The following is a 9918-nucleotide window of genomic DNA, read 5'->3' as shown; positions in this document are numbered from 1 at the left end:
GAAAGGTATCTGTAATAAAACCATCTCACTTTCCAAAGATGCAGAGGCAGAACCTCCGAGGAGAGCAAAACCGAATATACCAGACTGACAATGATTCCCAGGGAATCTTACCACGCGTCCTCAGCCACTGGAGCTTTTAGAACATGCGCCTCCTGGGGAGAGGTTGTGAAGTGAATATCCTCAAAGAGAGAAATGGCTCCGGGTATTTGCTTATAGATTTCCCTCATTATTTGACAGCCAAACTGCACACCGTCTAAGAGTTTCGATTCCCAGAGGACAGGACCTATGTGATGGGCATGTTCTTCTTGGTTCATTTGTTAGAGTGTTAGGCCAGCGAAGCTCAGCCTTAAGCCCCCCCCAAAAGGGCTATTTATATTCACCGTGAGATGAACCCTTAACCTCGGAGATCAGTCACGGGGAGGCAGGTGAACAAAGGAAGACACACAAGGTGGCCAATTCCCAACATCTCAAAACACAGATCAGCCCGAGGGACAATAGATCCCATTGGCTTCCTATCATAACGGACGTGCAGAAAGTATGAACCCACAGAACCCACAGTGAGCTCTTGCATTGGCTTTGCAGTGATCTGCTGAGCTAAGACAGCCTGGACTCCAGCCAGAGCCGAGGAAGATCAACTTAAACATTGTCTCTGTGGATTTCCTCCCTGTCACGCGAGTTCAGTGCCTCCCCTCTCTCCCTAATGTCCACTCTGTCACCAGGCTCTTCTCTCTGTCTGTGGTCAGTCTTTATTTGCTCTTTTGGCTCAGGATGTGTCCTTTGCTTGGTCCCTGACCTCTAGTCTCTCCCTTATAAATGTATTCTCTACATCACTATGCTACCACTAGATTAACCTTCCCCTAAAAATGTAAAGAAGAAAGGAAAAGAGCTGGGCAGTGGTGATGCACGCCTTTGATCTCAGCACTGGGCAGAGCTCTAACTTCTAGGACAGCCAGGGCTATATAGAGAGACCCTGTCCCTCCCCAAAAGGCCTGTTTCAAACATACACACACAGGGGCATGGGGTAGGGGGGCCGACAGGGAGACACTGGGTTTTTAAGTGTCTTCAAGTCCCCACTACATACCCAGTCACATACTCTCTCTGGGGACTCTCTGCCTCTGTGGGACATCCTCACCTACATTGTGCAGGTCTGCATCCCAGTCCATGCCTCCCCCCCCCTTGACATCCTGGGCTCTGCGGCTCTTTTTAGGGGGTGATGCAGCTCGAAGTCATGAAGCTGCTTCCTTGGAGCTGGGTGTTAGAAGTCTCTATACCTGTTCATTAGGCAACAAGCACACGACTTCTTGAACGGTTTTTTGTGGGCTTCTAAAAATATCTAATTATGGGGAAGGCACATGTGCCCTGGAGTGGATGTGGAGGTCGGAGCAGAACTTAAGGAGTTAGTTTTCTCCTGCCCTGTGTGATCTAGAGACCAGCCTCAGGTTGTGGTAAGACTTGGTGGCAAGCACTTTACCCACTGAGCCATTTCGCTGGCCCAGTGTGTAGTTTTTGAAGCATCTCCTCCTCCTCGTTGTTGATGATGATGATGATGATGATGATGATGATGCAGAGTTTGAAGACTGACATAGCAGCCTCCATTTGTAATCCCCATGCTTTGAAAGTAGAGTCAAGGAGACTCAGGAGTTCAAGGTTATCCTCAACTATGTAGAGAATTTGAGGTCAGCCTAGGGTACGTGAAACCCTACGGAACTGACTGAGGGACAGGAACGAGGGAGGATGGGAGGTATAAAGGGAGGGACTAAAAAGCCTACAAAGGTCATAGTTGGGTGTGACCATACATCGCTGGTGTCCAAGTACTCTTCCAGCTGAAGCAGGAGGACCTCAGGGTGTCAGGTGTTGGTTGCAAGTGGAATGTCCCACGTATCCCTCTGCCACACAACGAACTAGACTATCATTTACTTCATGCCCATTTTACTGACGAGAAAATGAAGGCTTAGACAGAGCGCACCCTTTACCTGCTGACATCCAACTACTCAGTCTGATCCCCATGGCTCTCCCTCGCCCTGCTGCGGCCACATTTGAACAGGGTAACCCTAAGACTTTAACAGCCACGGTGGTGCTGATGGTAACCAATGTAAAACACACACAGGAAGCGAGGCTTTGGTCTGCTTAAGCTTTTTAGCGGTTAATAACCTCACACTTGCGTGTTGTATGCATGGATGCAATCCTTTCTTGAGCAAGCAGGAAAAATGAGCTGCAAAGTCATGTTAGTACTCCTGTTTGGCTCCTTTTTCTTTCCACTTTCTTTGGGGACATGGGGTGTGAAGAAGCGGTATTTACTCAGGACAACCTGAGTACTGGAGATTCTCCTGTGTTTCTGAGTCACCAGCCTGGCCAGAAATCTGTAATCTCCAGTTTCTAGGTACAGAGCTGGCCAGAGCTGAGACGCAGTCTGATGGGAAAGGAGAAGAGGGTCGCATGCTCTGAAGAATCGGGGTTAAGTTACGGTTCCAGTAGGGGAGACCCAGCGTCTCTCTCCCTGACTTCAGAAGATAATAAGCATCGCCAGCAAGCATTCAGGCTCCACGGATAGCACCTCTGCAAGGCAGGCCCCACACAGGCAGCTGATGTCACCCAGCTGGGGTGGAGGAGATGGGGGAAATAACAGCAGAGACATAGAGGAAGGAGGCAGGAGGGGCCAGCATCAAGGATGGGAATGCCACAGAGGGACAGACTGGACAGACCGGAGCAGGAAAGAGATGTAAATTTCAAGGGAAAGAGTATGAACCATCTCTCCTTCCCTACCCTGAGCAGGCAGGCCAAAAGCATCTCCAGCCTGCTGGGGGGGGGGGGGATGTGTTTCAAAGGTACAAGAGCTGAGGGGGACAGTCAGTGCGGGGGGGGGGTTCCTATGGTTTCCACAGGAGTTGCCCGTTTCCTGGGGTCATCCCCTTGCAACCCTCCGAGAGGTCCCTCCCCAAAGACCCCAGCCTGGCTCCTGCAGGCCTGTCTCCTCCACTCTCCCATCGCTCTGAAGGGGCTCCCGACTCCCTAATGCTCTCCAGAGTCTGTCTGAGCCATCCATCAAGAGTGGCAGGCGGAGGGAAACATGAAAAAGAGCCTATTTGGCTATTAACATCCCCTCCTGCTTTGTTGTCTCTCTCCTCCCCACTCCCCTACCAGCCCCCAACCCCCCCAGCTCCCTAACCCCCCCACCCCCCCTTTGCAGGAGACAAAACCAGACTGACAAGCTGAAGACTCAAACATTAATCAAACTGCGCTCCGGAACAACCTTTCCCTCGCATTAATAAATACATTTGCGGCCCCTCATTGGACAGTTGGCCTAATTTGTTTCTTTTTCGCAGGGTGGGGGGGAGCCACCGAGCCCGCGCTCCCCCCAGCTCCCAGCAGCCCGGCGCAAAGCAGATGTTCCACCGCGGACGCGGAGTTGCGCTGAGTCTCGCGCCCCGGAGGCCGCGGTTGCCATGGCGACGGCCGGGCCGCCTGCTGTCGCCGAGCACGCTGTCTCGCCCGCTCAGTGATTACCTCCATCTCTGCAGCGTTCGCCATACGGCCGGGATTCTAATCAGTTCCCCTCCCCCTCCCCTCCTCTGCCCAGCCCACTATCCCTTAACCCCCCTACCCCATCCCCCACCCCCCACCCCCCCACCCCCCCACCCCCGCACCATCGTCTTAGGAACTCATTAAGCTTTGCGGCTGCATCCCAGCAAGTGTTGAAGCAAACAGAGAGCTCGAAGTGTCCTGCGCTCACTTCACTGTTTAGGAATGACTGGCTCTAGTGTGGAAATCGTTCTGCATCCCCACTCCCCTAGCTATCTTAGGCACAACTGGGTCTCCAGGGCCCAGCTTCCAACACTGTCCCTGAAGGTTCCACTTTCTGGGTTTTGTAGAGGCAGGGTCCCTAAGGTCCCTGGGGAGCAGTAAGACAGGCTGCCATAGTTTACCTTTAGGCCAGAGGTTCTCATCCTGTAGGTCCCGACACTTTTGGGGGTCTAACAACCCATTCACTGGGGTCCCATATTAGATATTCTGGATATCAAATATTTACATTACAATTCATAACAGTTGCGAAAGTGCAGTTATGACGTAGCAACGAAAATAATTGTGTGATTGAGAGGTCAGCACGACATAATGAATTGAATGAAAGGGTTGCAGCTTTAGGAAGGTTGAGAACCGCTCCTCTGGACAGGCAGACAGGCAGGCCTCTGCCATTTTGGTTTTGAAGGTGCTGGATATGGGGGTGAGGGATGGGGGCAAAACACATGGTTTCTGGGGTCACTTAGGGAACCAGGCCTAGCTGTTTAGGGATTTGACTAGCCGTCTTTCTATTGGGAAGGCCGGTCCTCTCTGTGAGACTCTGGGGTTTAGCTGCAAGGCCTCAGACATAACTCTTCTTTCCAAACATGGGGTAAAAAAAAAAAAACAAAAACCAGAAGCCATGGGCAAGACAGCCCCAGGGGGCCTTCGAGTGTGTGTGTGTGTGTGTGTGTGTGTGTGTGTGTGTGTGAACTGAGAACGTGAAATCAGGGAGGAGAGATTCCAAGAGTAGACCTCACATCTCTTCCTAAATTGCCAACCAGGAAGCCCAAGGTGGTTGAATGAGGAAAAAATAGTTTTGCTTAAAGGGAAAGGGTGATTTGAAGCAGAAACATGTATGTTCTAGTGGATTATTGATGCAGGAAAACGTCGATGCTTTTAAAACTCCCACTGTGTGCTCAAAGCCAGCCTCCTCCCAACGCTTGCCTGCTCCCCAGAGTCTGTAAAAAATATTAGACTCCAAGGGTCCTTCGAGATCTAGAATGATCCTTCATGTTATAGATGACAAGCAGAGACCCAGAGAGGTGTTCTAGCTGGCCTCAGACCCCATAGCTAGCAAACAGTAGGGTCTGCCTGGCTGTTGCTGCTCTGATGGACCAGGCCCCTCGGACCAGGCCTTTCTTCCTTTGGAGGCTGCTGGCTCAACAGTTCTGGTTTCCAAGAGGCACAGACAGAATCTCAAAAATCTCAGACCTTTCCAAGCTCCTAGTCACCCCTGTCCCCTGAAGGCCTGTCACCTGGCCTGTCCACCAGAGTGACAGCTCTGGCCCTGGCAGGCCTGGGGCCTCTCCCCAGGGGTTGGTGAGTGGGGAGGGAGTCTTTTTTTTTTTTTTTTTTTGGTGGGGCCTTCTTCAGTCGATTGTCTGCAGCTCTGTCTTTGTCTGTCTGTCAGTCAGAAGGGAACCACTGAGGGGGAGAGGTCAGGCCGGTCACTGGACAAGCAGAAAGAGGCCTGTCCCCATCAGAGAAGGGCTGGGGAGAGGGCTCCCTCCTCCTCACCCCCCACCCCCACCCCCTCCACCCCACCCCGGCTTTCCCAGCTCCTTAGCTGGCTCCTCTAGGGAATTACAGCCCCTGCTGATTTCCGAACCTGGGCAGCAACTGCCCACAAAAAGCTCTTGTCTTTCTGCCGCTGCAAAACCTTGGGTCCTCATTGGAAAGCTTCTCCCTGACTCTGGCCTGTCTGCAGGAAGCGGATGTGAAGGGTTCTACCTCAAAACTAACAAGCAGGGGGCATTTCCACAAAGCCTCTCCTCCCCTGGGACTCTACTCCAGTACCTGCTTCTGTCCCTGCACCCCAGGCTCACACACACACACACACACACACACACACACACACACACACACGTACGTACGTACGTACTACTTCCACTTCCAAGCCACACCAGTTTCTACTGTACACTGACGCATCTCCCCAGATCGCGCGTTTCCAGTCTCCCTCCCCAGTTCCTCCTGCACAGGAATCCATCCATCTCCCCAGATTCGACTGTTTTCAGGCTCCTCACACACACTCTCTCTCCACCCCCACACCCCTACCCCCTGTACACGAACTGTCTCCCCAGATCCTGCGGTTTCCAGGTTCCCCTATATTTCCCTGGTACACAAATTGGCCTCTTCGGATTCGGCAGTTTCCAGAACCCCCTCACTCGCTCACCACGCAGTTCTATCTCCCCAGATTCCGCTGTTTTCAGGCTGCCCTTATTTGCCCTGTACACGGAGACCCCCCCCAGGTTCTACCGTTTCAAGCCCCCCCCCCCATTTCCCTTGTACACGGATCAGTCTCCAGGGTCTGTCCATCCCAGCTGCCTCGGGGCTTCAGTGGGTTTAAGGAGAGTGGAAGGAAGAGAGCAGGAAGAGGAGGAGAAAACACTGCCATCCGGGACCCAGAGCCCCTAAGCAGCTTGCACACAGACACAGGCAGTCTCTGGGCCTCCGCTCCTACAAATAGATCCCTTAAGACCCTTTGCCCGGAGACTTCCTAATTCCCTCCGCCCTGCGGCTGCTCCAGGGGCTGCTTGTCCCAGCGCTCGGCGGCGCAAACCCGCGGCTCCCTGCTAATCTTTTCCTCTTTGTCTCTCACAGCCGCTGCACCTGAGCTCGCCCTCAGTTTATTGACACAGAGCTTAAGGGAGACTCCAGACGCCCCCACCCCCAGCAAAGAGGGATCTGGAGTTAAGGATCCACGCTTGATTTATTTCCCCTTTGTCTTAGTTTGCACGATGAGGTGGGCTCTGGAAACCCCGATGCCTGGCTAGCATTTCAGCGCGGCTCTCCAGGCCCAGTAAACAATAATTCCATCTTCATCTCATAAAAGTAGAGGGCCTGAATCCTGATCCTCCCAGGCAGGGCCAGGGCGGTGGTCTGCAAGGATTTTTAGCATTTTTTTTTTTAAGATTTATTTATTTTTTATTTATTTGAGTACACTGCAGCTGTCTTAAGACACACACCAGAAGAGGGCATCGGATCCCATTACAGATGGTTGTGAGCCACCATGTGGTTGCTGAGAACTGAACTCAGGACCTCTGGGAGAGCAGTAGTCAGTGCTCTTGACCGCTGAGCCATCTCTCCAGCCCAGTTTTTAGGATTCTTATGTTCTCCGATTGATTATTAACGAATGAATTGTTAGGATTTCAGTCTGCAGCTGAAGTTTGTGTTCTCAGGTTTGCAAGTCCGGTTGGCCTTGGATTTACAGTAACACTCCTGCCTTGATTAGAGGTGTGAACCACTGCCAAAGGTGTGAACCTTTGGACTGATTTCAATACTGCCCCCCAAAATTTCTGCTCTGCTGGTTCCCCACCGTCTTCTTCCTCTGCTCACACCTCCTAATGCCCCTTAGCCTGATCCCAACCATTTTGGCACCCAGAATGGGCAGGTTTTGCTGGCCCTAGGAAACAGTGTGAGTGCACCAGGGGACAACAGGAAGGGTGGGCACATTGGGTCGGGGTCGTAGCCTAATTAAAGGCATACCTCCTTCACGGGGGTGGGGGGNGGGGGGGGTGGTAGAGCCCAAGCCTGGATTCCTGCCCCATTGTTTCTGGTCCCAGGAGCAGAGAACAGGCTCAGTTTTCCTACCTATCAAGCTTGGATGACATCATCTGTCTATCTCACAGAGATGGGAGGTGGAGGGTAAAGAAAGTTACACGGGTAAAGGAGATAGGATACGTCCGTGGAGCATGACAAATACAAACTGTAAATCATACTGTTGTAAATAGGTCTTATTAGAACTTTGTGGGATTTTTTTTCCCTCTTTATATATTTTCCTTTGTTTGAGAAAATGGCAGGAAAAAGCACTTGTTCATTATTTTGTCACTGTTATCACCATCATCACCACCACCACCATCATCACCATCATCATCATCATCATATTTTGCTTTTTTGAGGCAAGATCTCACAAAGCCCGGGTTGGTCTTAAACTCTATTTGTATGAAGATAACATTGAACTTTAAAAAAAACAAAAAAAAAAACAAAAAAACAGGCGGGCTGGTGAGATGGCTCAGTGGGTAAGAGCACCTGACTGATCTTCCAAAGGTGCACAGTTCAAATCCCAGCAACCACATGGTGGCTCACAACCATCCTTAACGAGATCTGACTCCCTCTTCTGGAGTGTCTGAAGACAGCTACAGTGTACTTACATATAATAAATAAATCTTTAAAATGAAAGGGATTTGGCATTAGCACTGATGGCCATACAACTTTATATATATATATAAAAACCTAACATACTTCATACACTATATTTTTCTTGTATAAAAACCCTTATGTGGTAGCCTCAGCTGGAGCCTGGGTCCTCTGAACCGAGACTCTGGTGTGGGTTTTCACAAGATGATCAGTGAATTCCTGATAAGGAGACATGGTGATCAGAGTCTCTTTCCAGAGGTTGGGAGTCAGGTAGCTGTAGGTCTTGGAAACGGCATCAAAAGATGGCCTTGCAAAGTTGCCCAGAACGGCAGTGCTGCCACTGGCTGAAGTGCAGCAGTCAACAATACTGTCAACACCATCAGGGGCTTCTTGGCCACGGGAGCAGAGACAATGCCAGTGCCTCTGGGGCAGGGATGAGATGCACCAGCACAGAGCCACAGCGGCCTGTCAGCTTGCATGGAGCAGTGTGGGCCTTGTCAGTCTCCACACAGGGACGATGGAAAGCTTGGCCAAGATGATGGTTGCTTGATGGCAGTGGCAACCTCCTTGGAACACTTAACATGAGGACCAACGTGACCACTGTAATCCCCAGCATCGACAAAAGCCTTGAACCTGCTTGCTGTCCACCCGAGTCTGTGTCTGCACTGGCATGGTTTTCAGAACCTCATCCTTTAGGGATGCACCCAGGAAAAAGTCAATGATCTCAGACTCCTTTATGGGCAGGGAGAACAAGTAGATCTCCTCCAGGGACTTGAGCTTCGTGTCCTTCTTGACCAGGCACCCAGCTTGGTGATGGGGCTCCGCTCTTGTCTTCAGCTTTAACACCATGAGCCTGGTGACCTCGACCACACTTCTGTCCCTAAGACCACTTCAGAGCCTCCTAATCCCGCCCCCACCTACCCCCGATGTCTTCTAAACCCTCCCACTGCACCAGTGTCAGCCACCATGTTGTGTTTTCCAGAGGAAGGAGGAGGAGAAGGAAAAGGAGGGAGAGGAGGAGGGAGAAGAGGAGGGAGGGAGGAGGAGGAGAAGGAGGGGGAGGAGGAGAAGCAGCAGCAGCAGTGACATCGAACCCTTGATCCTCGGTTCCATATCCCAAATGCACCACCACTTTAGCTTACTAAGGAACAAGGCTGCAAAGGCCAGGGCAATGGCTCAGTCGGTAAAGTAACTGCGGAGGAAGCCTTGATGTCAGAGTCCTAGAACCCACCTCAGAAAGCCAGGTGTAGCAGTGACTCTGTGTCTCCCCAGGAGGGGTAGACAGGCAGGTCCAGGGCCACAGTATGACTGAAATAGTGCGCTTCAAGTTTAGTGGGGGGATCTCGTCTCAAAACATAGTGTGAGGTGCTGCAGAGATGACGTGGTAGTTAAAAACACTTGTTCTTGCCAAGGACTCCAAATCACACCCACACAGTGGGACCCACAACTGGCTGTAACTCCAGTTCCAGGGGATCTGACACCCTCTTCTGGTCTCCACAGGCACCAGGCACACACACAGTACACATACATACATACACACACACACACATACACACCATGCATACATACATACATACATACATACACACACACACCATGCATACCTACTTACCTACCTACCTACCTACCTACATACATACATACACACACATACACACCATGCATACATACATACATACATACATACATACATACATACATACGGGCAAACACTTAAACACACAGAATATAACAAATCTAAGAAGCAATAAGCACTGGAGCACAATGGAAGATAGCAACCTTCATATTCAGATACTCATATGCACACAAATTTTAAAAATGCTACTAAAAGCTAGGAATGCAGCTCAGTTGTAGACTGCTTGCCTACCATGCACAGGTTGTGAGTTTATACCAGGACAGAAAGCAAACCATTATTGGACTGGATATGAACAGCAACTGTACAAAATATCTATATGTGGATATATATATATATATATATATATATATATATATATATATATATAT

Source organism: Mus pahari, chromosome 14, assembly GCF_900095145.1.
Source record: "Mus pahari chromosome 14, PAHARI_EIJ_v1.1, whole genome shotgun sequence".
Lineage (NCBI taxonomy): Eukaryota > Metazoa > Chordata > Mammalia > Rodentia > Muridae > Mus > Mus pahari.
This window is presented reverse-complemented; position numbering follows the sequence as displayed.